We start from the raw sequence: 6,960 nt of genomic DNA on the forward strand, positions 1-6,960 counted from the left end.
CTGAACAGAGGGGGGTCCAGTCAGAGGAGAGGAAGATGAGAAAGGCCTCAAATTCAACTGGACAACCAGAATGGGATTCATTGAGCATGCCAAACGTTAAAAGTAAACAATCAAGGCAACCCCTGAGGAGTAAGCCTGTTACCGAGAGATGAGTGAGTGCAGCTGACTGAACGAGGAGAATGCAGTGCTGTCAGCTCCAATCACACCGTCACAAGGCCTGCCCTGGAGCTCAAGAGAAAGAAACTTCCCCGTGGCCCTTCTTCAAACCCCAAACAACAACCCAGGCAGAAAGTGTGAGTACATGAGCACTGCAGTGCAGGACACAAGCAACAGTCATGAGCAGACTAAACCCCTGAGATCTGTTACATTTAGACCAAGGTGATTTCCACATAACCCAACTCTGTTTTTGGTTTATTTCATGTAATAACATTTTTATTTAAATTCAGAAAATCGTTGAAAGTTGTTGAAATTATATAGGCTAGATGGGCTTTCCACTTTTCAGCAGCAAATTACACTGAGTGTACAAAACATTAGGAACACCTTCCTAATATTGAGTTGCTCCTGGCATCCATTACCATACCCCATTCAAAGACACTTAAATCTTTTGTCTTGCCCATTCACCCTCTGAATGGCACATATACACAATCCATGACTCAATTGTCTCAAGGCTTAAAAATCCTTCTTTAACCTGTCTCCTCCCCTTCATCTACAACGATTGAAGTGGATTTAATAAGTGACATCAATAAGGAATCATAGCTGGATTCAAGTGTTCTTAATGTTTTGTACACACAGTGTACGTCGGCATTCATTTTGCCTCTACCAAACTAGAGTATATTGGCCACCAGATGGTAGTAGACACCAACATTATATTCCATAAACCTAAAATTTACCAATTGTATTTTTCAAGATGCTGTAATAGGAAAGGCAAATGGCCATCACTAGAGAAGGAGCAGGCTCTCTGCCAAACACCTGCCAAATCACATGCACAGGAAGCCTACAAAACTAAGGCATTCCACACTGCTTTAGTCACTAGCAGCTTAAGGGGACGATGACAAGTCCTCTTTTTCTCTCCAGAGAGGCAGGAGTGGATGGAGGTGACCCCGAGGAGAGGCTGTCTGAATTGTTGTTCTCCACATGCCATTATCCCCAGCCTGTTGTGGCTCCTCTTCTGTCTGGAGTCAGTGCTCATTGACACCATGATCCATCTTCATCTTCAGATGCAGATTGGGATTTAGGGAGATTGCATTTTTAGAAATAGCTACAACATCGTGTCTGCCAGTGAGGGATGGCTGTGTGATTGGGGTTATGGCAACACTGCAGTTGCATCATTCACATAAATAGTGGCTTGAATGCATGCAAGCATTATTAAAAACATCTGTCACTGTAGCACCTCCCATGTCTGCTCTGAACTGGTGCTGCGTCACTTGTCACCCATAGTCATTGAGAATCATAGGCTTTGGTTGTGTGCGAGTGTGCTGACATACTGACTTGTGCTGATATAGTGGTATTGGTCCAAACACTTAAAAGACACACCCTAGCCCCTCATCCCTCAAATTAAGTGGACACTTCTGACGATGTATCATGACGTCTGACGAGTATATGCTTGCAGGGCAAATACTTGATACACAAACAGAAATTCCAAAATTCTATACCAAAATTACAAATTTTTCTGATTGAATTCAACTATCTTATTAAAACATTAGCCCTAGTGAATAACACAAATAATAACATCTTCCTGAATCATTATAATAAGATTTTTTCAGAGTGAATATAATTGCACTAAAATTGTTTATTTTTTGTATTATTTTTTTGATATTTTTTGTCTGTTTGAGTATTTTCTTGTTAATACCTGTGTTTTGTTTTGTTAGACATGTTTGATGTAGCAATGTAAGTACATTTTTGTATTATGAATAAAATATTAATTAATAAATAAAATAAATAAATACAAAATAAAAATAATTTTAAAAAGACGCAAGGGAGAAAGGAATGATTTTTCAATGGATCGCCCTTGCCCGGAAATTCATCACTCGTTCATCCCGCGATTATTGTGTTTTCAGCCACCAGAAGCATGTGGGTGCTTTATATGCGCTACAGTCAATTATGATTGCATGTCAACCTATGTTAACTATATAATTATTAATATACGCCTACTGTATGATAGCTAGCGAATTAATTAGCTAACTGACGTTAGCCTGCCTAGCCGGAACTTCTAAAGAAGGAAAATGTTTTATTTCTACAATTTCCAAAAGATAACCAAACAAAAACATAATTACTTTTACGGGACATGTTTGTGCCGTCATGTGCATTAGTAGCACAATTCAACTTTTTACATTCGTTTTAACTTACGTTGTTGACTTCTCCGTTCGCCACCCCACATAGCCTGGTTCCTCTCTAGGTTTCTTCCTGGGTTTTGGCCTTTCTAGGGAGTTTTTCCTAGCCACGTGCTTCTACACCTGCATTGCTTGCTGTTTGGGGTTTTAGGCTGGGTTTCTGTACAGCACTTTGAGATATCAGCTGATGTACGAAGGGCTATATAAATTGATTTGATTTGATTTGATGTTGTTTTTAAGTTTTGGCTGACTTTTCTTAGCGGATGAACAATCTTCACAAATTTAATTATGGGGAGTTTCAGGTCCCGGATTGAACATAATTGTACACTTGCAAAGTCGACTTCAAACAAGTGTTTACGTTGCAAACTTCCCTTGCTTGGCTAATCATTTGTACCGCTCCCCTAGATGGCGACGGGGATTCCCCCAAGGGCATAAGGCGAGGATAAGTGGACAAGGGTGTGTCTCTTAAGTGTTTGAACCGCTACCACTGTATGTTCATTAGTGACTTTGTGTGTAATGTATTTACAAAGTTGCTTCCATCCATAGAGACAAATCAACCCTATCGTAAATATGTTATATCGTGTCCAAAGTCACACTCCCTGAATCACTGGGCAGATTGAATTGCTCTTGATTAATTTGGAGAGGAACTGAATGGGACTGGAGTGGATGTGGCTGGTAGGGGATGAGAATTAGCATGAATACACTTGGTCCCATTCCTACATTTCATTACCTACTACTCGATTGGTGCTTTCCTATTGATCGGAATAGCAATTTTGGAATTGGCCATTACACTTTTGTGATTAACATCTCTCTGTTAACCTTTCTAACTAACACTTCGTACCTGTGCATTAACCCAATCATGGTAAGACTTTTGATTGTGTTGACATTAGGTAACGTGTGGGTAAGTCTGTGGATCCAAAAGCCACATAAGGCCCCAATTCTTATACCACAGAACACCAAGTAGGGACAACAGAAGGTATGTAAAGGTTGCCTGAACTCCACGACCAATCTGGCAGGTCACTCAGGAGGCTCTGCAAAGGCCAGGGTTCCAGCCCTGTGCACAGGGTCATTTATTTTTGTGGCTTTGGGCAGGGAATGGGGCTGGTAGTGGTCCTTGTCGTGTGTGTACATGTTTTCCTACATTATTAGGACCAGAATGTCCTGACAAATCACCAGAATGTCCTGAAAAGGTAGGAAAACAAGAATTTGTTCAAATTATATTTTAGACTTAAAGGTTAAGGTTAGGTTTAGGGGTTAGGGTTAGGTTTAGGGGTTAAGGTTAGGTTTAGGGGTTAGGGGAAAATAGGATTTTGAATGGGAATTCATTTTTATTCCCCAAAAAGTCCAGAAAATTCACATAAAAAAGCTGTGTGTGTGTGTGTGTGTGTGTGTGTGTTTGTGTGAGAGAGAGAGATGAACAGGCTAAATAAGTCTCAGAATTATACATTGGCTTATCGGTCAGTTGAAGTAAGGGTTTGTATTTTCCTTTAGTTTCATCTCTTTTCACAAAATAATATTGATGCATTTCAAGAGAATCTCAGATTTAATATTGCAGTTAGATTTGTGGTTTTATCAATTTAATAGTTTGCATAATTTCTAATCCCCCTTATTTTTTGTATTTGCCCAACCCTACCACCCTTCCCTGATTGGAGTAAACTACTTACAGCTATTTTCACTCACTTGTACATGTAATAAAAAATTATACATATATTCCTAATTTCCTCTTTCTACAAGTGATGGATTTTCACCTACAGTGGTCAATCCACCATTCATTCTCATTGTAAATCCAAGCCTCCGATGTCCACAGATTAACCCACCTTTCCTAGTATAATGCCATTTGCTATTTTCTCAATACATCCCTCCGTTTTACTGTAATTTCTTACGAGGGTCTTGAACCTCCCTATTTGTAACATTACCAATATTGCCCTAAAAATAAATACATTACCCAAGAGTATAATGATATTTTCCATTGACTGATCGTGGGTTTTCAGATCCCCGAACAATACAGTTTTTAGGTCCATCTGAACCCTGATATTATGACACAATATACAGTACTGCAAGGCATCATTGATGTCGGAAAAGGTTACAAAAATATGTACTCTTTTGGTGGTATTTAAGGTCACCACATTTATCACTTTATATGAGTGAGAACGGAGCTAAAGTCACTCCTCGTGACATTCTAAGGATTGGCCCAGACCCCAATAACAGTACCATCAACCGAGAGGATAATGCCAAATATTATTAACCACAAAAACTAAACTATGATCATGACCTTATCCTCTTTTATAGAAAAGGCAATTGTTAAACACTGAGTATACCACCACCCAGCCTATACTAAAAGACAGCTTTTATGATAGTAATATATTTCCCTCTCTTGAGCACACTGTAATTGCATGAAACCACTGAACAATTCATTGTTAGAATAAACTCAGCAAAAAAAGAAACGTCCCTTTTACAGGACCCTGTCTTTCAAAGATAATTTGTAAAAATACAAATAACTTCACAGATCTTCATTGTAAAGGGTTTAAACACGGTTTCCCATGCTTGTTCAATGAACCATAAAAAAATGCATGAACATGCACCTGTGGAACGGTCGTTAAAACACTAACAGCTTACACACGGTAGGCAATTAAGGTCACAGTTATGAAAACTTAGGACACTAAAGAGGCCTTTCTACTGACTGAAAAAAAGATGCCCAGGGTCCCTGCTCATGAGGACTGCAGATGTGGCCAGGGCAATAAATTGCAATGTCCGTACTGTGAGACGCCTAAGACGGCACTACAGGAAGACAGGACGGACAGCTGATCGTCCTCGCAGTGGCAGACCACGTGTAACAACACCTGCACAGGATCGGTACATCCGAACATCACACCTGCGGGACAGGTACAGGATGGCAACAACAACTGCCCGAGTTACACCAGGAACGCACAATCCCTCCATCAGTGCTCAAACTGTCCGGAATAGGCTGAGAGAGGCTGGACTGAGGGCTTGTAGGCCTGTTGTAAGGCAGGTCCTCACCAGACATCACCGGCAACAACGTCGCCTATGGGCACAAACCCACCGTTGCTGGACAAGACAGGACTGGCAAAAAGTGCTCTTCACTGACGAGTCGCAGTTTTGTCTCACCAGGGGTGATGGTCGGATTCGCGTTTATCGTCGAAGGAATGAGCGTTACACTAAGGCCTGTACTCTGGAGCGGGATCGATTTGGAGGTGGAGGGTCTGTCATGGTCTGGGGCGGTGGGTCACAGCATCATCGGACTGAGCTTGTTGTCATTGCAGGCGATCTCAACGCTGTGCGATACAGGGAAGACATCCTCCTCCCTCATGTGGTACCCTTCCTGCAGGCTTATCCTGACAGGACCCTCCAACATGACAATGCCACCAGCCATATTGCTCGTATTGTGCATCAGTGTTCTGCCATGGCCAGCGAAGAGCCCGGATCTCACGTCTGGGACCTGTTGGATCAGAAGGTGAGGGCTAGGGCCATTCCCCCCAGAAATGTCCCGGAACTTGCAGGTGCCTTGGTGGAAGAGTGTGGTAACATCTCACAGCTAGAACTGACAAGTCTGGTGCAGTCCATGAGGAGGAGATGCACTGCAGTACTTAATGCAGCTGGTGTGCACACCAGACACTGACTGTTACTTTTGATTTTGACTTCCCCTTTGTTCATGGACATATTATTCAATTTCTGTTAGTCACATGTCTGTGGAACTTGTTCAGTTTATGTCTCAGTTGTTGAATCTTGTTATGTTCATACAAATATTTACACATGTTAAGTTTGCTGAAAATAACACAGTTTACAGTGAGAGGACATTTGTTTTTTTGCTGCGTTTATATATATGACTGTGTTGGTTTATATGCTGTTCGTGTATTATTTTTCCTGTGGTGTTTAACATAAAGCTCTCATCTCTTTCCCAACAAGAGCAGATCTCCAGATCAGCACATCATTTTTAGGCAATTCGAGCCAGCAGAAAATATAAAAATATCTTGTGTCACCGTCAAAGTGCAGACAAAAAAAACTGATTGTCTTCCTTTAAGATTGAGGAGCTGACGTGTAGTTTGTCAAAGGGTGTGCGTGGTGTGCTCTAATAAAGTGGCAGATTGGTGTTGTCGCTGGTGATTTATACTGGACTTCTGTCCTCTGTGTGTACCGGAGGAGAGAGAAGTTAATTAAAACACAAACACTCGTCTCCTCATTTCAGCCTGGACAGGCCGAGCAAATCACAACCCCAGCATTTACAGTCTTTATTATTTTTTTACGACAAAGCCCAGCACTGCTTGCTTTAAAAAAAAATGGTTATTGAGGGTCTGCGATTCCTGCTTAGGTCTTTTCCTCACCACCAGCCTGTAAGAGAGGGATGAAAACACAGTTAGTGCTGGCCTACTCTTTTTGGTACCACAAAATCCCTTCATTTGTGTGTAGTAATTAAAATGCTGTTTTTGAAGTAGTTGCCAGCATCGTTCTTGATTAACAGCTAATGACCTGGCTCAGTCTCAGTAAGTGGAATTGATAACATGGAAAAACTGCCCTGTTCATCCATTTGGCACATTGAGTCTCCAGTGCAACCCTCGGGATACTGTATTGATTATCATTTGTCTACCATGGCCCACTTTCATCAACAGGATCT

Source organism: Oncorhynchus mykiss, chromosome 26, assembly GCF_013265735.2.
Source record: "Oncorhynchus mykiss isolate Arlee chromosome 26, USDA_OmykA_1.1, whole genome shotgun sequence".
Lineage (NCBI taxonomy): Eukaryota > Metazoa > Chordata > Actinopteri > Salmoniformes > Salmonidae > Oncorhynchus > Oncorhynchus mykiss.